This window comes from Sminthopsis crassicaudata, chromosome X (assembly GCF_048593235.1).
Source record: "Sminthopsis crassicaudata isolate SCR6 chromosome X, ASM4859323v1, whole genome shotgun sequence".
Lineage (NCBI taxonomy): Eukaryota > Metazoa > Chordata > Mammalia > Dasyuromorphia > Dasyuridae > Sminthopsis > Sminthopsis crassicaudata.
The window spans coordinates 19,784,542-19,808,289 of NC_133623.1; the positions used below are offsets into that span (position 1 = coordinate 19,784,542).

Genomic DNA, 23,748 nt, shown 5'->3' on the forward strand with positions numbered 1-23,748 from the left:
TGGGACTCAGGCCCAAAGCCCCCACTTCCTGTGGGTCAGAGGATCCATCAGTCTGCCCGGACTGAAAACTCCCCTTCCTGTGGGTCAGACTGAGGCTCCCTCAGTCTGTGCACGACGCAGACTCAACCGCCCACTTCCTGTGGATCAGAGTGAGGCTCCCTCAGTCTGCGCGCGACTCAGACTCAAGCCCCCCACTTCCTGTGGGTCAGAGCGAGGCTCCCTCAGTCTGTGTGCGACTCAGACTCAATCCCCCCACTTCCTGTGGGTCAGACTGAGGCTCCCTCAGTCTGTGCGCGACTCACACTCAACCGCCCACTTCCCGTGGATCAGAGAGAGGCTCCCTCAGTCTGCGCGCGACTCAGACTCAAGCCCCCCACTTCCTGTGTGTCAGAGCGAGGCTCCCTCAATCTGCCCGGGCTCAGACTCAACCCCCCCACTTCCTGTGGGTCAGACTGAGGCTCCCTCAGTCTGCGCGCGACTCAGACTCAATCCCCCCACTTCCTGTGTGTCAGAGCAAGGCTCCCTCAGTCTGCGCGCGACTCAGACTCAACCCCCCCCCTTCCTGTGTGTCAGAGCGAGGCTCCCTCAATCTGCCCGGGCTCAGACTTAAAACCCCCAACTTCCTGTGAGTTAGATTGAGGCTGCCTTAGACCTCAGCTTGCCCCAGGGCTCCCAGCTAGCTGTCTCAGCCCAGCCAGCCGAAGGTATTTACACTTCCCTGTACTAGGGTCTTTTTTTTCCCCCAGGAGGACTCCCATTCTGCCCCAAGTCTTGTTTTCCACTAGTCTCTGTTCACCTTGAGGCTCAGTTTTGTTTTGTTTGTGGGGGAAATGTGGAAAGCTTGAAATTTTTTGACTTACTGCACCATCTTCCCAGAATCCTACCCCAAATAATTTTTCTTTGTGTCTTCTGACTAATTCTTGAGAGCTTTCCATTGTTCCTAGGTTAACTTTTCCCAATGAAAATGTTTCATTTTGGATGATGTTTTTTTTCTGGACACTGAAACTTAGGCTACTTTTAAAAATAAGCTGAAAGAAAATAAATTTATATTATATTTAACTAACTTGCTCCTATGCTCTCTTAATGTCTTCTGTTTTTATATTGCAATTCTCCTAACGTCCCTTCACTTCTCATCCCTATCCTCTAGGGATCTCCCGTATAACAAGGAATATGGTGGTGGTTTTGTTGTTTGTTTTCTTTAGGAATGCTTTTAAAGAAAATATATTAAGTCTCTACTACGCTCTCATTTTAAATCTGGCATTGTCTTCCTGTGTTTCTATAAGCACTATACATTGATGTGAATTGAAAAGGACCCTAATGATCAATCCGATCCCTCATTTATTTTACTTTTTAAAGTTTTTATTTTAATAGTAATTATTTTTCTAATTACATATAAAGATGGTGTTCAACATTCATTTTTGTAAGATTTTGAGTTCCTTTTTTGCTCCCTGCTTCCCTTACTTCCCCCCTCTCCAATACAGCAAGCAACCTGATATGGGTTATACATGCACAATCATGTTCAACATACTTCCATATGAGTCATGTTAGGAAAGAAAACTCAGAACAAAAGGGGAAAACATGAGAAAGAAAAAAAAAGCAGAAACAAAAAAGATGAAACTAGTGTGGTTCAATCCTCATTATGTCTCCATCATTCTTTCTCTGGATACAGATGGCGTTTTCCATCCAAAATCTGTTGGAATTGTCCTGGATCACGACATTCCTGGGAAGAGATAAGTCTGTCAAAGTTGATCATTGCACAGTCTGTGTTACTCTGTATGGTGTACTCCTGATTCTGCTCACTTCATTCAGCATCAATTCATGTAAGTCTTTCCAGGCTTTTTAGCTGCTCATCATTTCTTATAGAACAATAGTATTCCATTACATTCATATACCGTAACTTATTTAGCCATTCCAGAATTGGTGGAATCTTGGTGTGTTGTACTGAGACAGAGCCCTCCAATTGGAAAGGGAAATGGGGCTGATGATCAAGCAGTCATAAATGAATGTGAGGATAGTTGTGGAAAGTCAAAGGAGAAGGGAGCATAATTGAGCAAACCAGTATAGCAATTGATCTTAATTAAAGAAATGTAGTTTTGGCATTCAGGGGAAAATTTTCAGAAAGCTATCAGAGAGAGGAAAGCCAACCACAATGGCTGCAGAGATTAAGAATGTTTTACCAAAATTTTCATCCAGTAAACTATTAGCATTGCTGAATTCTCATAGTCCCTGCCTAGTTTTGAAATTTTGATTTTTTTATGTACTATAATCCACATCATCTAGATTTTGTATCCTATTTCCATAATCAGGCTTGCTTGATAGTTCTAGTTGGGCAGCTCCTAGGAGACCTTTTAAAAACAGCATTTTATTTTTTTCCAATTACATGTAAAGACAGTCTTCAACAGTCATTTTTATAAAATTTTGAGTTCCAAATTCCCTTCTACCTCCCCTCCATACTCTCCTTTCACTTTCCCAAGATGACAAGCAATTTGATATAGGTTGTACGTATATAATTATATAAAATATATTTCTGTATCAATCATGTTATGAAAAAAGAATAAGAACAAAAGGAAAAAAAAACACAGGAAAGAAAAAAAAAGACAACGAAGTGAAAATCACATGCTTGGATCTGCATTCAGTGTCCATAGACCTTTCTTTGGATGTGGATAGCATTTTCCAACATGAGTATTTTGGAATAGGAAACCATTCTGGGCTGCTGTTTTCTGAGCCAACAAGAACTTGTCCTATGGAGGGAGAAAATTTAGCCAAATGATGAACCCCAAAATGCTTTTTGAGCCAAAACCCCATCATTTCTGAAACCAAAGCACAAATTTATTTCTTGATTTTCAAAGGAATTGATCAGTGTGTGTGTGTGTGTGTGTGTGTGTGTGTGTGTGTGTGTGTGTGTGTGTTTGGGGGGGCGAGCATATATAGAGTGGAAGTCCCAAACACATACCGTATTTATTACCCCATGCTGAGCAGGAAACCAAGCTATTTTCTATAGCCATTGTACTTGAGATTTTTACATGGCTTTCAAATAAGGGTAACAAATATAATCTGGATAACAATCCAAAGGGGTTTACAATGATGAAGATGATAGAAGTCTAACATGGTCCTCCTTTGTATCCCTATAATCAAATACAGTGGTTGAGTATGAAATTGGTCACAGATTCCTAGTGTCTTTGTGTCTTTTATTTTTTGGCAGAGAAGACAGAGGACAAAGAATACTTAGTGCTAATTATAGAAGTGACAACCTCAATCATTCTGCAAAGCATACAAAAGACCCTCTCTGAAAGGGTTGTTTCTGATAGCAAGGGTGATATGAATGTCATTCTGATTCGAATCTGAGTGGAAAACCTCTGGTTTTTCAGATACAAACAGGCCATAGGGTTGAAGTAGACCAAGAACGACATCAGAGGCAACCTAACTAGTCAAACCCCCTTCGATGGAGTAATCAGGTTGGCAATGGCAATCATTTCATAAAAATAAATATAAATTTTAAAGATGAAGATTCCTTTTCCTAGGCCACTATGGAAGAAAAAAAGAGCCTGCTGTATGTTTTCCTTTTTCCTTTCAGGAAAGTATATTTTTATGTCACTTATACAATACAATATTGCCATCTAGTGAAAGGGACATAAGTAATTATTAAAAAGCAAAAACAGAGAGAGCCACCAAGAAGTGTTTCTGTGTTTTACATCCATTTTCTGCCATTGCTTAGTGATTTCAGGTATTAGCGTAGCCTACAAGGAAACTCAAGCGCAGTGGAGTTCACGTCAAAAATAAACCATTAGTCTATCTAGAATAACAATATATGGCTTACTCTCCCTTAGGCTTGACAAAGTGCTTTAGACACATACATTATCTCAGTCTCAGAAATCTGTGACAGCATGTGCTCATGCTCCAGATAAGAAAAATGAAGAGGTCAGAGACTTCAAAGAAAGTCTCATCTGCAATCACATGAACATCCCAAAATCCAAAGAACTATTGGCATGCTTAACTATACTGGCAAATTTCTCGAGTTTTGAACAGTGAACTTTCTCTCCCATTTGATGATTGTTGAATTCACAATAAGGAACAATCTAAAGAATTAAAGTTGCTTAAAAGAAAGAAAACAGGGCTCAAAGAGAGGAGAGTGAATGCAATGGCCAGGAACAATCACATGTGTAGTCAGTAAGTCAGCAGCAGAGAGCAAACCCAATTGGACTCTTTTACCACTAACTTGTGGCAGTACTGAGACAAATCAGAGGAGAAACCTTTAAACCCCAGTCCAGTTCTATTTTCTGTGGTGATGGTTACTTTTTTGTCAGAGGAAGAATATTTCTGCCTCTGGTCAGAATCCCTGAGGGTCTTCTCTTCTCAGATTGGACTTTTTTTGGGGGGGCGGGGCGCTAGGTACTAGGTAAAAGAGGCAATTCTCTGCCTCAATTCTTACCTAGCCGTAATAACTGAATGGCAGTTGTCTCAGTCAAAGTGAGGCCTGTTAAAGACCTTAGCTTAAAAAGACCAAGATGTCCCACTGCATCCAGGGCTCTAGTCATCCTGAACTACATATCTGGTACCTGGACCCAGCTGGCTCTGGAGGGGAAAGTGAGGCAGGTGACCTTGCACAGCCTTCCCTCACTTACAATTCACTTACAACTCATGGCATCACCTCCCTGATATTTTGGTCCTCTTTGAGAAGGAAGGACAAACAGCAACAACAACAATAATGATCCTCAGCAGAATTTCCTTGTCATCCAGCCATTGGTCATGATTAGCAGGAGTGGAAAGGAGAGAGGAGGAAGCAGGTCATTGGATGTTGCAGTGTGTGTGTTGTAATCATTACTGGTCCAGAAGAGAAGCAAACTAAGGTGGAGGCCACCTAAATAAAGGGAGGGTGTAATGTTCTGTTGTCTCCAGAAACTGCCGATCACTCTCTGGGAGGAGATCTGCTGTCTCAACTCAATCTCCTGGCCAGACTCTGTCCTAGAGTCCTCTTCCTCCAGATGAGCCATCCCAACTCTGGCCTAGAGTAGACTCTCTCCTTGCTCAATGGTGTCTTCTTTTATCCTCCCAGAGAATGGGCGTGAGAGAACGCAAGGGCTTGTGGGAAAATTACTTCTACCAATGAACTTGCTCCTTTTAAACATGTAAGTTCCTCCCCAGAAGTTCAAAGGGATAAAACTCCCCTTAAAGGCAGGAACCAAAAGGTGTGGACTAGAGAATTGTTAGGTACCGACTTAGCACTTAGTAAGAACCTAACAGGAGGGCAGATCCAAAAGATGGTGATAATAGTAGAATCTGTCTGGGCAATTGGATATGGAGAAGGAGATAAGAGAGATAAGAGGAGATGGAAGATTAATGACTGATGCTACAAATATAAGTTACTAGTGGATAAAGGCTTCAGGAGGGTGCTACTCTCAGAAGGGACTAGACATCCCATATTTAAAAGCCTTTGGCTCTATCAGTGAATCTTGCCAGAAAAAAAGTTGCATAGAGTCCTGGGAATTTTTCTGAACTTAATTCAGATCTTCCCAACATAATAACTGTGTGCTTGAAACAAACATCAGGATGATGCTGATTTGGAGGAAGCTACTCCAGAGAAGGAAATTTAGCATCTTCCTTCTTTGTGCCAAATTACAATATACAGACCTCACTAAATCAGACTAAATGAGAAGAGTTCAGTCACAATGATAGCAGACCAATTTCATATGGCAATTTTATTTTATTCATGTTAGGAAGACAGCCTGAAACGTATTGAAGAAGCATAGTTGTGGCTGAGAGGACTTGAATGCAAATTCCAGTTCTACCTTATGAGCTTTTCTGTGATCTTGGAGGAAAAAAAAAATAAATCAGTCTGAATTCCCTTATTGGAGATAAAATAGCAACTCTATAAAATGAAATTAATCTTTGTAAAGAGCTTTGGAAAAAAAATTTAAGTGAGCTATTTTTATGCTGGTCAATTAGAAAAAACAAGCATTTTTAAACTAGGTCTATAATTTAATAAATAGATAAGAATGATTTGACATTGAGTAACTGAGTTTTAGAAGACTCCAAACTCCAAGTTTTTCTCTCTCGTCAAAAAAAAATCTTGCTTAGTTGCTCTTATTCTGTAGTCCCAATGCTTGGAGCATGTAAGTGAAGAGGAGGAGGAAGAGAAAGAGGAGAGCCAGGAAGCCAACTCCGCCTAATCTTTTGATAATTCTATCAAGAGGTTACCTAATCCCCAAAAGTTGTGGAGGGAAAAGAGAAAAAATGGGGAAAAATCTGAAAAAAGAGAGAGGATGCTATTGATAAGCAGTTTATCAAGCTACTGAGACCCTAAATTTATACCCTCCCTCCATTCAAATCTAGGAAGGCACCAAGGTAATTGTCACCATCAGGGTGAGCCCAGCAGCCCATAGCAAACAGCAGAAAGCACCCAGATCTGTGTAGAACAGAAGGGTTTTCCCCCTACTTCCACCCCCCCACCAAAAATCCCTTGGGAATCCCAGGTCTTCACTAGCAACAAGAGCTATGGCACCAACCTGATTGTGCTCAGTAACCAGCTGACAGAACTGCCTCCTCCACTATTCACATACCTGAATAGAAAAATGAGTCATAAGTTGGGGGCGGCTTTTTTTTAAAACAAATCGTGACACAATAAACATACAAGCTACAAAGGCTAAATCTTCATCAGAAATACAGGGAATCAGTCAGTCTTGCTGGATCCGAGATAGAAAGGTGGAAGAGACCTACAAAGGAGGGGGGAAGACTCTTCAAATCCAGATCAAGAGACAAAATGGAAGAAATATCAAAGGATGAATGAAACTGAACCATAAATATTTAAAATATAATACATATGTTATGAGGATAAAAGACTTCATTCTCCAGTTTTTTAAAAGCATTAAGGAAATACATCATTTGATATTATAATATAATAAATATACCAAAATGATATAAATAAATTTCAGTTTAGTTTTTTTCTATAAAACAGGTTCATCAGGGAGATTATAAAGTGACTAATTATCCAGGAAAATATCACAGCAAAGATGAAGAGATAATAAAAATACAATTGAACAAGTCAGAAGATGACATTTTTGAAAGTACCAAAAAGAATGTTGTTGTTCAGTCATTTGCAGTCATGTCTTATTCTTCAGGACCCCATCTGAGGTTTTCTTTCTAGAGTAGCTTACCATTTCTTTCTTGAGCTCATTTTACAGATGAAGAAAGTGAGGCAGACAGGATGAAGTGGTTTGTCCAGGGTCACACAGCTAGTAATGAATCTGAGAATACTTAGGACCAAACACATTTGAAACATGGAGAAACAATTGATTCTGCTTTCAGAAGACATCCAAAAATGCAAAATCTAGATCTCAGAACATTTGAGGCCCTAGAAAACTTCCCAAATGGACAAAATCAGGCAGTGCTACACAATTAGAGGGCAGGATCCCCGCACTGGAATTTCCTCCTGAGATGGAAAATTAGAGCCTGAGGGTCACTCCCCTGCTCAAGAATCTTCAATGTTCACTTTCTGTTTCTAAAAAAAATAAATTCTTCAGTTAATATTTAGAGTACTTATCAGAACTATTTATACTTATTTTACATTTATCAGAGACAAATTGATAACCCCAAGCATCTAAAAGAGAAAAGGGGGAAGAAAACAAATGAAAGCTACATTAAGACACTAATTAGAAAGGGGACCAATTACCTTCACCCAGTGAGAGCCGAGAAAGCCAAAAAGTACTCAGATATAAAACTAGAGCATCTTTTTGTTGTTGTTGCCATAGTCCCAACCTGAAAAGCTACTGGGAAATGATACAATGGTATTAGAAAGAAAAACAACTTTGAAAGACTTCAGAACTTTGATCAACTCTCTCAGTAGAGAGATGGTAAACTTTAAATATAGAATCAGACGTATGTTTTTAGACTTGGCCCACGTGGGAATTTGTTTTGTAGGACTATGGATATTTGTTTATGAGGGTTTTCATTTTGAAAAATTGCACAATTGGGATGGAGGGACAGTGGAAGGAAAAGATAGTAACTACTTTTAAAAAGTAATTATTTTAAATTTAAAAGGGAACAAAGCTAAAGTGCAACAGATTTAAAATTAAAATTAATTTAAAATTAAAAATTAAAATTTAAAAAGAGAGAGAAATTATAGAACTAAAAGCTAACAGCTTGTGCTAACAAAATTTATACAACAGAAAAATAATGTTTAAAATAAATGATTTGTAGGCCACTCCTCTCTTTTACAGAGGAGAAAGAGAGAGCCAGTAAATTCTTCAAAGTTACAAGAATAACAGAGTTCAGAGGCACAGAGGTCTGAATTCAGGGTGTCTGTACTCCCAAGAGTCATCTGTACTGTATACTTATAGATATGGCAATAATTTATTTTTATAGTGATGCTGTATTCTAGTAGCTGAATTATTTAGGATTTAATTGTCTATGGTTTTTATATTATATCATATTATCTTTATTAAATATTATATTATATTTTCATATATTATTTCTATTACATTATTTTTATCATAAGTATACTATTTGAACTTATGTAAAGATGGTTTTATTTCATATTCCCAGGATTCGATTATATTTGTCTAATAAAAAACAATATACTTAGATAGGAGAAAACTTTAAAGCAGCTTCCCCCAGAAATGCAGAATCTAAAGTCAAGTCAAAATAAAACTCTTAATTAACATAATATAACTATACCATCAACAAAACTTACATGGTGACAAGTTATAATGACCACATGAGCCCAGGGTTAGTGCTGAACTGCTTCACCCACAAGGCTAAGTGGAGCAAGCTGCAGGGGGGTAGGGGGGAGGAAGCACACATCAGTGGGATGTGTGGTGTGTGTAGTGTGTGTATTGTGGGGGTGTGGTATGTATATAAGTATGTGGGGATGGATATGTATGTGTTTTTATGTATCTTGTGTGTATACATGGGGTACTTATATGCATTGTATATCTGTGTATTGGGGGATACTGGGAACCCAGAGGGCCCTCAAGGGCTGTGACACAACCAGGGAAGGAGAGAGAAGCAGTCCAGGATTTCTAGTACAAGTGCACAACACCTCCCATCCAGATCCATGTTCCCACAGTCACAGATTCTGCCCCCAACAAAAACCACCACTCAGACCACAAACAGTACACACCTCACAAATACACACTATATTTCCACACCATACTATGTTCCACATATACACACAATCTAATAACATGCCTAGGGCATACACCTCACAGAAATCCTCATGTAACTACAAACACACTACACACCCAATACATATCACACACTATCCCAGCCTTTCCCATACACCATACACACACAACATCCCCACATACACAAATACAAACCATATACACAGTCCATACACTACAAACCACACATAAACACAAACACAAAACCAGATACACATACATATACCACAGATGTAACACATCCTCCAATACACATATGCTATATGCATACACATATACACACATCCCACAGTACACACTAGACATCCCACATATTTGCACATATCGCATACCACACATCTATACAATACATACATCACACATACTACATATAGACACAGGTCCAAACAATACCCATAGACCATACACAACTAATATCACATAGACACAGATATACAATGTATACAAGTACCCCATGTATACATACAAGCTACACAAAACATACATATCCATCCTTATATCCACACCACATCCATACTTATATACATACCACACCCTCACAATACACACATCCTACAACACAACTCCACATACACACAAAAATACAACTTACACATAACACATAACACAATCTACACAAATACACACACCTCCACATGTAACTCACATACACATGCACGTCACACAAGTTTACATACCACAATACTACAAACCCACATTATACAATATACATAAGTATGAGTAGTATACTCATACACACACTACATAGATATACTTTACAACTCACATATACCATATACACTCCATAAGCACCCCCCACGTACAAAATACTACACAATATACTATATACACGAATACATACCAAACACATATACACATGCACATCCACCACACATGAACATTCAACACCAATACCACCAAACATACATACTACTCCCATATGTAGCATACTCATACATGCATATACCATGTCTTACATATACACACACATATGCTACACTTTCATATATATATACAAACCCCACACATATCCACTACACACAAGTACAAAACCACAATACCATAGATAAATTATATACCTACATACATATATACACTGTATAGTTCCATTTACCCCATACATACACACAACATATGCACATACTAGATACACACATACGATTTCTCCTCATAAACACACTGCACATATGCCCATATATACACACATTCCATAAATACTTCCTAATACATAACATATTCTTCAATACACATAAATATGCAACATAACACATAAAACATACAAATATACTACATACTCTATATATCCATCTCTCTCTCTCTCTCTCTCTCTCTCTCTCTCTCTCTCTCTCTCCCCACACACACATACACACACACACACTGTACACACCATACCAACACACAGCTTTACAAACCACATTACCTACACACACACACACACATCACTCTCCATGCACAGACTGCATATATATATACACATACACATTCCAAAATGCATCCACAATATATTATACACACATACTCACACACAAATGCTAAACCCTATATATACACACAACACACATATACACACACCATACCACACACTCTATAAACACATACCCCTACATACACTACAGAGAAACACACACACACACACACACACACACACACACACACACACACACACACACACATATATATATATATATATATATATATATACACACACACACACACACAAACACTATACACCATATACTCCATAAATACCCTCCTACATATCATATACCATACACATAATATAGACTACACACACCACACACACTATACCAGATATCTCTCCAGATATCTTGAGAACTACTTGAATGTCTACCTCTAATAGTCGGAATTGGCCAGGGGTTAGATCTTGGGTAGGTACTATACATGAATTGAATGAAAGGTCTTCGTAGTCAGTGTACTCATAGCTTCAGTATCATTGATGGCCCATGGCTTTGACTGTGAGGTAGGGCTTATAGATTTCATCTATATATATATAAGATGCATAGGGATGGGAGGGCAGTTAGGACAAGGATAACTTCAGGTATGATTGTTCAAATGGTTTTGACTTTTGTTGTGAGTATAAGAATAAGACCATATAGTACTAATGAGGTAATTAAGAAGACAATTATTAGTGTATGGTCGTGAAAATATATGAGTTCTTCTATGATGGGGGAAGTAGCATCTTGAAAGCCCAGTTGCATAGGATAAGGCATATAAGATATACAGGGTTTAAACCTGTAATTTGACTTTGCCATAGTTTTTTTTTTTTTTACAATTACAATTGTACATGTCACAATACATATAACAGACACACAATAAGACAGACACATACAACTCCACCCTACACATATATGCGTCACACATTTCATATATACACACACTACAACACTACGCTATATACAACATACATATACAGAAAGTATACACACATTTAATATATATACTACATACGTACACCCCCACAACTTCCTTACAGATAATAGATACACACCACACATATACACTCCTACCCACAGACACATAAAATACACATACCATACAATACAGCAAAGATGCAAATAGTTCTCCCACAGCCACCCACAACTAGCACACACATCACAAACACAAACACCACACACAATACTCCTCACACTCAATACCCCACATACAATACATACCACATACATGCACAAACATATATTCCACCCCACAATACAGACATCACATACATACCACAACCCAAAATTATAGATTATACAACACCCAGAGACATACACACACTTGCTATACCACATTCACCCACGCATATACAGACACGTGCCTCATACCACACACATATACAGAACACATTCTTTCTGCACAAAAACACATGCCACACAATACTCTCTTCCACACCATATACATGCAGCACACACAAAAACATATCCCCAAACTCATACTCCCCACAGAGCACAGTACATACACACCATCACACAGTATATACACACCATCACTCCATGATACACAAAACAGTCGATAAATAAACATTTGTTAAGCACCTTCTATGTGTTAGGCACAGTAACTAACACCAGTGAGACAAAAAAAGAAAAAAAGCAAAAGATACACACATAGTATGTGTGTATCTGGTATGTGCATGTGTTGTATGAATGTGTGGGGTATATGGAACTATACAGTGTATATATGTATGTAGGTATATAATTTATCTATGGTATTGTGGTTTTGTACTTGTGTATAGTGGGTATGTGTGGGGTTTGTGTGTGTGTGTGTGTGTATGTGAATGTGTAGTATATGTATGTATATATGTAAGACATGGCATACACATATGTAGGTCTGCTTAAAAAAAACCAATATCTAATAGGAGAGAAAGGTTGTAAACAGATATAAAAAGCAAGCTATGTACAGGATGAATAGGAAATAATTAACAGAGGGAAAGCACCGGAATTAAGAGGGGTCGAAGATGGTGTTCTATAGAAGATTGGGCTTTAGCTGGAATTTAAAGGAAGCCAAGGAAACTGGTATGTGGAACTGAGGAGGAAGAGGCATGGAACACAGCAGGAGAAAGAGTCTTGATAATGCAACAGCCAGGAGGCCAGTGGCACAGGACTGAAGAGTACATGCTGGGGAATAAGGTATAAGAAGACTGGAAAGGAAGGATGGGGCTAGATTAGGAAGGGCTTTGGAGGCCAGAGAATTTTCTATTTGTTTCTGGAATCGATAGGAAGCTACTGGAATTTGAGCTAGGTGCGGGAGGGGGAAATAGTTTGGGGAGCCCAAGAGGCATTTTGTTAAATGATCTGCCCTTTAGAAAAATCACTTTGGTGGCTGAACGAAGAATGGGTTGTAGCTGGGAGAGACTTCAGGCAAGTGGACACACCAGCAGACTACTATAGGTTGGCCCAGTTGTGAAGTGATGAGGGTCTGCACCAGACAGAGGGCAGTGTCAGAGGAAAGAGGGGAGCATAATTGAGAGATTTTACAAAAGTAAAATCGACAAGTCTCAGCAACAGCTTGGATATGGGGGATGAAAGATAGTGAGGAATCCAGGGTGATCCCTAGTTGGGAGCTTGAGGGACTGAGGGGAAAGTGGTTGCCCTCTACAGTAACAGGGGAGATAGGAGATGGGGATGGTTTAGTGGAAAAGATAGAGTTCTGTTTTAGACATATAGAGTTGAAGATGTGAACTAAACATCCAGCTTAAGAAATCTGAAAGATTTGGATATGAGACACTGAAAGTCAGCAGAAAGGTTGAGGCAAGGTATGTAGATCTGAGAATCATCCACATAGAAATGGCAGTTAGGGGGCAGCTAGGTGGTGCAGTGGATAGAGCACCAGCCCTGAATTCAGGAGGACCTGAGTTCAAATCTGGTCTGAGACACTTAACGCTTCCTAGCTATGTGACCCTGGGCAAGTCACTTAACCCCAGCCTCAAAAAAAAAAAAAAAAAAAAAAAATATGGCAGTTGATGAGAGGAAGTAGTATAGAGGAAGAGGAAGACAAAGCCCTGAGGAACACCTACTGTTAGAGTGTGATCTGGATCTGGTGTAATCCAGCAAAGGAGACCATTTGATTGGTAGGAGGAGAACCACAAGAAGGGGGAGGGGGGGTGTCTCAAAAACCTAGAGAAGAGAATGTTGAACAAGCTGCAAAGAGGCTGAAGAAAAGGAGAATTGAGAAAAGGCCATTGGATCTGGCAGCTAAGAGATCATTAGTAAATTGTTGAGAATAGCTTTAGTGGATTGATAATGTGGGAAACCATATCCTAAGGAGTTAAGAGAGGAACAGGAAAGAAAATGAAAGCACCACCTATTGTTGATGTCTTTTTGAAGAGTTCAATCCCTAGAGGCAGAAGTGAAATAGAATGATAGCAGGGAGAGAAGAAGAAAGTGAGGGTTTTTTTTTTTTTTAGGGGAGGGGGAGACATGGACTTTTTGTAGGCAGTAGGAAGTCTGGTAAGCAAATGTGTGTGTGTGCGTGTGTGTGCGCACACGTGTGTGTATGTGTGCACGTGTGTGTGTGTGTGCTGTATCTGTCTGCTGTGGGGAGTGTGTGAGGTGTAGAGAATGCATATGTTTTCTATGTATCTACAGGTGAAAACGAGCTCACAGACAGGAAGAGATTAAACATAAATGAGGGAGCAGGGACAAAAAGGGGACGATGTGTTGAAGGAGGTGGGATTTATCAAAACTGTTTGAACAGGTGAAGGGGTGAGCCTTCCTAAAGACCAAAGTCACTTCATCATGTGAAACAACAGGGGTGAGGAAGGAGAGAGGATCAGAAAGCACCTGACTGATAAGAACTGAGGAAGAGGAGAGAAGAGGGAGCTCACTCAAATCACATACAGATACATACAGCACACGCATTCGCTCCCCAATACACCCCCATATACAATTATCCCTTTCTTTCCTCCTTCCGTCTTTCAAACACACACACACACACACACACACACACACACACACACACACACACACACCCCTAGTTTAAGCATTTTAAGCCTCCTCAGCAGGTGCCAACGCCGTCTGGGCCTCGACTCCCCCAGGGGAGCTCAAGAACGGGTGAAGGGAAGGGGAGAAAGAGAAATGGAGAGAGAAAGAGAGCTACCGAGACAGAAACAAAGGAGACAGAGACAGAAGAGATAGAGAGACAGAAACAGGAGAGACAGAAACAGATAGCGACAGAGAGAAACAGAAGAGACAAAGAGATACCGAGACAGAAACAAAGGAGACAGAGACAGACAGAGAGAGAGAGAGACAGAGACATGAGAGAGAAACAGAAGAGAGACAGACGGAGATACAGAGATGAAGGAGACAGAGAGATGAAGGCAGAAATAGAGAAAGAGACAGAAGAGAGACAGAAACAGGCAGAGGAGACAGGGAGACAGAGTTCACAGAGACACAGAGATAGAGCCAGAACGCGTGCAAGAGAGCGCCGGCGCAAGCCGCGGTTGCCTAGCAACCGGAGGTCGCGGACACTGAAGCCTTTTTCTGTGCGTGCGTGCCTACGTCCGCGCGAACTGCCCAGACTCCTCGCCACTACCGCTGCAACAGCAGCAGCTGGCACTGCAGCAACGGCTGCAGCCACGAGCCGGGGCTCCTCCGTCGCTGCCACCGCCCGCGCCTCAGCAGCAGCGGCCGCTCCGCCCAGCCGGCCTGGCGCGCCCGCTTTCGCCCCGCGCTCCGGGGAAGCCGCGGCGGCCGTTGGCCGAAGCCGGCCCACAGCGACCCCCGCTGGGCCCGGACAGCAGTGACCGACCGTAAGTGGGACCCCCCCCCCCCACGCACATCCCTCCCCCGGCTGCCCCGCCAAGCTCGGGGACCTTGGACAGTGCCTGTCGGTCGCCTCCGGCTAGGGCCGGGCCACGTGGCCCTCCGCCATGGGCAAGCCACCCTCCCAGGCGCCCGGTTTGCAGCCCGAGGACTCTCTCATCGAAGGAGTCAGTGACCAGGTGCTCGTGGCCGTGCTGTTCGGGTGCGCTTTCCTGGTTGTGGTGGGCTACGTCCTTCTCCGAAGCGCCCAGCAGCACATCCATCCCAACAACCGCGAGCTCGTCCGGGTCCTGAGAGAACAGCTCCACCGGGAGCAAGATCCTCCGGCCCCTCGAGCTCAGTTCTACACGGACCTGTCCTGCCCCATCTGTTTACATCACGCCTCTCTTCCCATCGAAACCAACTGTGGCCACCTCTTCTGCGGCAACTGCCTCATTGCCTACTGGCGTTATGGGTCGTGGCTCGGGATGGTCAGTTGTCCCATCTGTCGCCAAACAGTGACTTTGCTGTTTCCTGTGTTTGCTGAAGATGTCCACTCCGTCGAAGCCCGGCGTTTACATCAAGATATCCACGACTACAACCGAAGGTTCTCAGGACAGCCCCGGTCTGTTATGGAGAGACTTTTGGATCTCCCCACTCTGCTAAGACATGCATTCCGAGAACTGTTTTCCGTGGGAGGACTTTTCTGGATGTTTCGCATCAGGATTGTCCTGTGTTTGGTGGGAGCCTTTTTCTACCTGATATCACCTTTGGATTTGGTTCCTGAAGGCTTATTTGGGATTCTGGGCTTTCTGGACGATTTCTTTGTTATCTTTCTCTTGCTTATTTACATCTCTATCATGTATAGGGAAGTAATAACACAGAGGCTGAACAGATGAGATAGAGGTTGGAGAAGGTTCTTTGCTGTTGTCATGTGCCCTTAGAACCACTTGAACATCATTTAACAGGTTCACGATACTAATGTCAGTAGCTGGTATTTGTATAGGTGTTGAATGTCTGGAAAGTGCTTTGTAAATGTCATCTCATTTGATCCTCAAAACAACCTTGAGACATAGGTGCTATTGTTATTGTCCCCATTTTACAGATGAGAAAATTGAGCCAGGCAGAGATGAAGTGACTAGCTGTAAGTTACACAGCTAGAAAGTGTCTGATACCAGGTTTGAACTTAAGACTTCCTGACTCCAGGTCTGGTGCTCACCAAACTGATACTGGGAGCTCTATTACTTTAAGGGTTGCAAAGTGCTATATCTATATATCTATATCTTTTGACCCTGGAGCAACACCCTGGAAAGTCGGTGCTATCATAATTTCCATTTTGCACAAAGCAAACTGAGAGAAAGGTTAAATGACTTGCCTAGAATTCCAGAGCTAGGATGTCTGCAGCTGGGGTTGAAATGAGGTTTGCCTGACTTCAAGTTCAGCATTCTATCCACTCTGCTACCAAATTGGATAACAGTCCAGTAAAACATAGGGGATTATAATTAATATGTTGATGGAGCCAATATTAATTTTAGATTGATAACTACAGCGAAGTGTATTAGTTCACTGATTCCAAAATAGTCTTCTCTGAAATGGTGAGATTTAAAGAAAAAGGAATACTTTGGTGGTATCTTGATTTTACTTATCTCCCCAAACTACTCCCATTAGCAAGACTGTAGGATTATGAGAGGTGGAAAAGGGGACTTGAAACCTCATCTAGTCCAAATGAATCATTTGACAGATGTGGAGACAGACCGGGGCGGGGGGGAGGTCTTGATCAAGGTTGCACAGGTAGACAGTGGCAGAGTCTTAGCCCAGATCCAAATTCAAATCCAGTGTGACTCCAAATCCAACATGATTTCACTGTAAGATTATATCATTTAGCCACTATTGTATTTATGTCTCTTCGGTGGAAAAATATGATATGTAGGTATCATGTAAAATATTGTTAATAAAGTGAAATGTTGCATGAAATATAAAGTCAGTTTGATTTTTGGTATTGGCTAATGTCTGTACACCTGAAGTCATATTTTCCTTCTGTATTGCAGCATCATTTTTTTTTACCACTTGGAGCTAAAAGTAGCAACCTCCACTTAGCACAGAATTCATTTGGTTTACATAAAACATTGTTTAATCAATTCCACATTTCAAAATCTAGCACAGTGTTTAACAAATATTATACATTCAATAAATGCTTGTTGAATTAAAATGAACATATTTCTTCTCAACCAATAGAGGATTCACCTGTATCCTAGAATGACAACCCAGATTACTATACTTGAGATAAATCAGGGGCTAGTAAGTGAGCATCCAGTTGCCTTTGATGAGTTTAAATCAACAGGCGCAAATGAACTACACCCTTGGGTCCGTGAGCTCCAGTCAGTGACATCTGAAAAATGATGGAGAATGAAATACCACAAGGCTAGAGAAGGGCAAATTTAATCCCCCCCTTTTTTTTCAAAAGAAGGCAAGACAACCAAGTCTGCACACTATAGGCCAATAAGTTTTACTGTGCTTTCTGGAGAAATACCAGAATAGATCATTAAAGAGCTAGTTGGCAAACATCTAGAAAGGGAAATACTGATTACACTGAGCCAGGATTATCTTTATCAAGAACAGATCAGGTTAGACCACCTGTATTTTCTATTTCTAAAAGGATTGTTAAATTAGCATATGAGGGAAATGGCTGTAGACACAGTTTACCTAAATGGTAGCAAAGCTTTTGATAAGATATTTTCTAATATTCTCTTGGAGAAATATGGATTAGATAATAATATTTGAAAGACAGATTTGAAACTGGTCAGATAGCCAGATGCAAAATGAAATGAATGTCAATATTTACAGGAGGACTGCAGTAAAGATACCTCAGGGATCTGTCCTTGGCCCTGGATAATTTAATTTTTTTTTATCAATGATATACATAAAGGCAAAGCCTGTCAAATTTTCAGCCAAATCTCATTCAAAGCTGGCAGGACTAGCTAACACATTGGATGAGGGAGTCAGGATTCAAAGCTGTAGCTATAGCTTTGGACTGAATCTAATAAGCTGAAGTTCAGTATGGATATATGTAAAGTCTTCACTTAGGTACAATGAAATCAGCATCCCACGTGTAAGTTGGGAGAGGCATGGATGTTCTGAAAAAGATCTGGGAATTTAGTGGATGACATACAGGCTCAATAAGAATGAGCAGTGGGATGTAGGCTCCAGAGAAGCTAATCTGATTGTGGACAGTATTAACAAACATACAGCTTCTGGAAATTGGGAGGTGATAGTTTAATTGTGCTTTATTCTGGGCAGCACAGTATGACACTGGTATCCTGGATTGGTGCAGAGGAACACAAGCAGGATGATACAGGGTCTTGAGTCAATGACAAATGAAGATAGCTTGAAGAAAGTGGACATATTCAGCCTGGAAAACAGAAGTCTCGGGGAGACATCACGACAACTGTCTTCAAATATATGAAAGACTGTCACATGGGCGACAGCTTGTTGGCCCCAGAAGACAGCACCAGGAGCAGTGGGGGGGTGCAAAAAGGTGAATTTAGGGTTGACATCAGCCATAACTTCCTAACAATTAGAGCTGTTCAGTAACTGAATGGGCTGCCTAGAGAGGTAATGAGTTCTCCATCCTTGGAGGTCTTCAAGAGGAGGAAAGAGAATCTTACTGATTATGATACACTGGGGATTTCTTTTATGGGTGGGTTGTGCTATATGGTTGCTAAGATTCTTTTCCATTCTCAAATGATGCAATTCTGTGACTTCATCTGATTTTAGTTCATCAATAAAATGTGTCAAGATGGTATAGTTGGTTATACACAGTAGCCAGTGATGTCACTTAGCAAGCTGTCTTGTATAGATAGCATTGTCTTTGGTACCAAGGGGACACAGACAGAAAAACACATTTCTCTCTCTTAATTTTCTTCTAATTCAATTAGAGAAGGGTATCAACTAGATCTTCACTTGAAATGTCAATATTATTTAAATGCACAAGTGTATGAGAAGAGTGATTAAGGATTTCTGATGTTCTCTGTGGCAGAACAAGAGAAGTGGTGAAAACCGAAGCCTGTCATACCATATTCCATTTTAGCAGGAAGGATTTCAGAATAGCATAGATTATTAATTGAGAGGGGCAGTCTGGAGTGTCTCCTCTGGAAGTCTTTTATTTCTATGGGATGGTCCAAATGTGTTATGCCCCAACCAGAAAATGGGCTATGTGACATCTTAATATCGTTCCTACATCTTTAATTCTAAGTCCTAGACCCAATCTAATGTGGGGACGAAATACTTTTTTATAGAAACCCTAAAGCTATAGGTACTAATCAGATAAGGAAAATGGAAGCTGTGCCCATACATTCTATGCCTATGTTTACCAAACTGTAAAGGGAAGCTTAAGGAAGCAAAAGTAAGGTGGATTGAATTACATTTTCAATGTCTGGACTATTCCAAATGTCACAACTTAGGTGCAAACAAAGACTATTTTAAGATTTTTGAGATCTCTCTCAATTTCCTGGTTAAGGTAAACCCTTATTGTTTGTTACAAAATTATGGTTTGGCCTAGAGTTAGACTAAAACATACTCAGATGGGAATGCATGGACATGTTAGAATTTCTGGACTTCTTATACAGAGTGCATTAATTTAGAGGAGGCATTCTTAAGATTTGAGGGGTCATGGACCCATTTGGCATTCTGGTGAGAACAGTTTGGACCCCTTCTCAGAAAAATGTTTTTAAATGCAAATATCAAATACAGACGAATATAAACGAATATATAGTTGAATGCAGTTTATAAAATTTAAACCGAACTAGGACAAAAGTTCTGTAGATCTACCATATGTCAGACACCACATAAGTACTTTACAACTGTCATCTCATTTTGTCCTTACGACAACTCTGAGATTATTTCACTCCATTTTATATATGAGAAAACTGAGGCAAACAAAGGTTAAATGACTTGACCAGGATCACATAGCCAGTGAGCATTTGAACTCATGTATTCCTAATTCTCAGGCAGCTAAATGATGCAGTAGATAGTACAGTGTCCAGAATCAGGAAGCCTCATCTTCAAAACTTTAAATCTGGCTTCAGATAGTCCCTAGTTGTGTGACCCTGAGCAAGTCACTTTACCATAATTGCCTCAGTTTCCTCATCTGCAAAATGAACCGGACATGAAAATGACAGAAAATTGAAAAGAAGAAGAAACAAGGAGAGAAAGAGAAGGAATATATAGCAATCAAAATGAAGAATTAATGGGCTAAAACAAAAGTAAATAACAGAGTGAATTAAAAAATAAGAATCTTACAATATATTGTTTACAAGAAACACTTGAAGCAGAATGACACACACAGAGTAAAGGAAAGGGACAGAGTAGAATCTATTATGCTTCAGATGAAGCAAAAAAAAAAAAAAAGCAGAAATAGCAATCATGATCTCAGTCAAAGCCAAAGCCAAAATATATCTAATTAAAATATATTAGCAAACTACATCTTGCTAATAATATATACTATAGATAATGAGGTAATAGAAATACTAAATATATGTATTATATATATATATATATATATATATATATATATATATATATATATATATATATATATATATATATATATATATATATATATATATATATATATATATATATATATATATATATAGTATATGTATATACACACATATGCATACATCCAAATTCTTAGGGGAAGACATTACGGACAAAATAAAGAGATATAAGAGATAGCAGGAATGGTAAATGTGAAATAGAGTTGAGAGAACAGATAGTTAGATTACACAGATAATTAAAACACTGTTACTGGTAGTGTTACTTATTTTTTATTATTACAGCTTTTTATTTACAAGATATATTCATGGGTAATTTTTCAGCACTGACAATTGCAAAACCTTTTGTTTCAATTTTTCCTCTCCATCCTCTCACCCTCTCCCCCAGATGGCAGGTTGACCAATACCTGTTAAATATATGTTAAAGTATAAGGTAAATACAATATATGTATACATGTCCATGCAGTTATTTTACTGTACAAGAAGAATCGGACTTTTAAATAGTGTACACTTAGCCTATGAAGGAAATAAAAAATTCAGGTGGACAAAAATAGGGGGATTGGAAATTCTTTGTAGTGATTCATAGTCATCTCCCAGAGTTCTTTGTCTGGGTGTAGCTGGTTCAGTTCATTACTGCTCTATTGGAACTGATTTGGATTCTCTCATTGTTGGAGAGGGCCACGTCCATCATAATTGATCATCATATAGTATTGCTGTTGAAGTATACAATGATCTGCTGGTCCTGCTCATTTCACTCAGCATCAGTTCTTGTAAGTCTCTCCAGGTCTCTCTGAAATCATCCTGCTGGTCATTTCTTACAGAACAATAATATTCCATAACATTCATGTACCACAATTTATTCAGCCATTCTCCAATGGATGGGCATCCACTCAGTTTCCAGTTTCTGGCCACCACAAAGAAGACTGCCACAAACATTCTTGCACATACAGGTCCCTTTCCCTTCTTTGGGATATATCTTTGAGATATAAGCCCAGTAGTAACACTGCTGGATTAAAGTGTATGCACAGCTTGATAACTTTTTGAGCATAGTTGGTAATCACTCTCCAGAATGGCTGGATGTGTTCACAATTCCACCAACAATGTATCAGTGTCCCAGTTTTCCCACATCCCCTCCAACATTCAGCATTATCTTTCCCCTGTCATTCTAACCAATCTGGCAGGTGTGTAGAAGTATCTCAGAGTTGTCTTAATTATGCATCCAAATTCTTAACAGAAAAGCTAAATGAATTACAGGAGGAAAGAGTCAGTATTAACTATACTAATAGACCTCAACTTTTCCCTCTCAGAACTAGATAAATCTAACCAAAAAATAAACAAGAAAGAAGTTAAAGAGATGAACTGGGCTTTAGAAGAATTATAACTTCTGGAGAAAATTGAATGGGAAAAGAAAGAAATAAAACTAGGAGGTGATTTTATGGGGAAAACTCCAATAAATTACAGAAACCACTTTAATTTGATTTTAAAAATAAAGAAGAAAAGCTAATTACTAGTACCAAAATCAAAAAAGGGTGACTTCACCACCAATGGAGATGAAATTAAAGCTATTATTAGAAGCTACTTTGCTCAATTATATGCTAACAATTCTAGCAATCTAAATGAAATGGATGAATATGTATACAAATATAAATTGCACAGATTAACAGAAGAGGAAATAGAACACTTAATAACCTTATCTTAGAAAGAGAAATTAAACAAGTCATAGATGAAAAAAATCCCCAGGACCAGAGAGATTCACAAGTGAATTCTACCAAATATTTAAAGAGCAATTAATTCCAAAATATATAAACTATTTGGGAAAATAGGCAAAGAAGGAGCTCTACCCAATTCCTTTTATGACACAAATATGATGCTGATACTTAAACCAAGAGCAAAAATAGAGAAAAGAAAACTATAAATCAAGTTCCCTAATGCATATTAATGTAGACATTTTAAATAAACTACTAATAAGGAGATTACAGCAATATATCACAAACATTATACACTGTGACCAAGTAGGATTGTGTAAATGCAGGGCTGCTTCAGTATAATGAAAACTGTCAGGATAATTAACCATATATTTATAACAAAACAACAAAAATTATATGGTCATCTCAAGGGGTGCATAAAAAGATTTTGACAAAATATAAGAATCATTCCTTTAAAAAACAAAACTAGAAAGGACAGGAGTAAATGAAGTTTTCCTTAAAATAATCTGTAGTATTTTCTCTAAAACCATTAGCAGACATTATCTGTAATGGGGATAATAAACTAGAAGCCTTCCCAGGGGTGAAGGAAGAATGCCGATTGTCATTACTGTTTTTCAATATTGTACAAAAATTCCAGGTATAGCAATAAAAAAAGAAAAGGAAATTGAAGGGATTAGAAAAGGCAGTGAGGAAACTATCATTCTATAAATGATATGATGGTATATTTGGAGAATCCCAGGCAATCAACTAAAAAACTAGGTGCAATAATTAACAACTTTAACATAATAAATACAAAATCATCATCATTTTTATATATTGCCAACAAAGTCCAGCAGTAAGAAATAGAAAGAGAATTTTTAAAAAAAAATAAATGTAGATAATATAAAATACTTGAGAGTCTACCAGACAAGAAAAACCCAGGAACTTCAACAGTTACAAAACACTTTTCACACAAATAAATCAGGTGTAAAGAACTAGGAAAATATTCATTACACATGGGACAGGCCAAACCAACATAACAAAAATGACAGTCCTACCTAAATTAGTTTACTTATTCAGCGTCATACCAATTAAACTACCAAAAATTATTTTACAGAACTAAAGAAAATGA

At 39.3% G+C, this 23,748-nt stretch overlaps 1 long non-coding RNA gene and 1 pseudogene across 1 annotated transcript in view; both read left to right on the forward strand.

Moving 5' to 3' along the window:
* The first annotated feature begins 435 nt into the window (after positions 1-435).
* The window catches only part of LOC141548316 (uncharacterized), a 31,684-nt gene continuing 8,371 nt past the window's right edge, over positions 436-23,748 (forward strand). The window contains exons 1-2 of the long non-coding RNA XR_012483894.1: positions 436-704; positions 1,670-1,820. This is a non-coding gene — a long non-coding RNA (uncharacterized LOC141548316). The remainder of the gene's footprint in view (positions 705-1,669; positions 1,821-23,748) is intronic.
* LOC141548700 (E3 ubiquitin-protein ligase RNF170 pseudogene) lies at positions 15,184-17,632 on the forward strand (annotated as a pseudogene).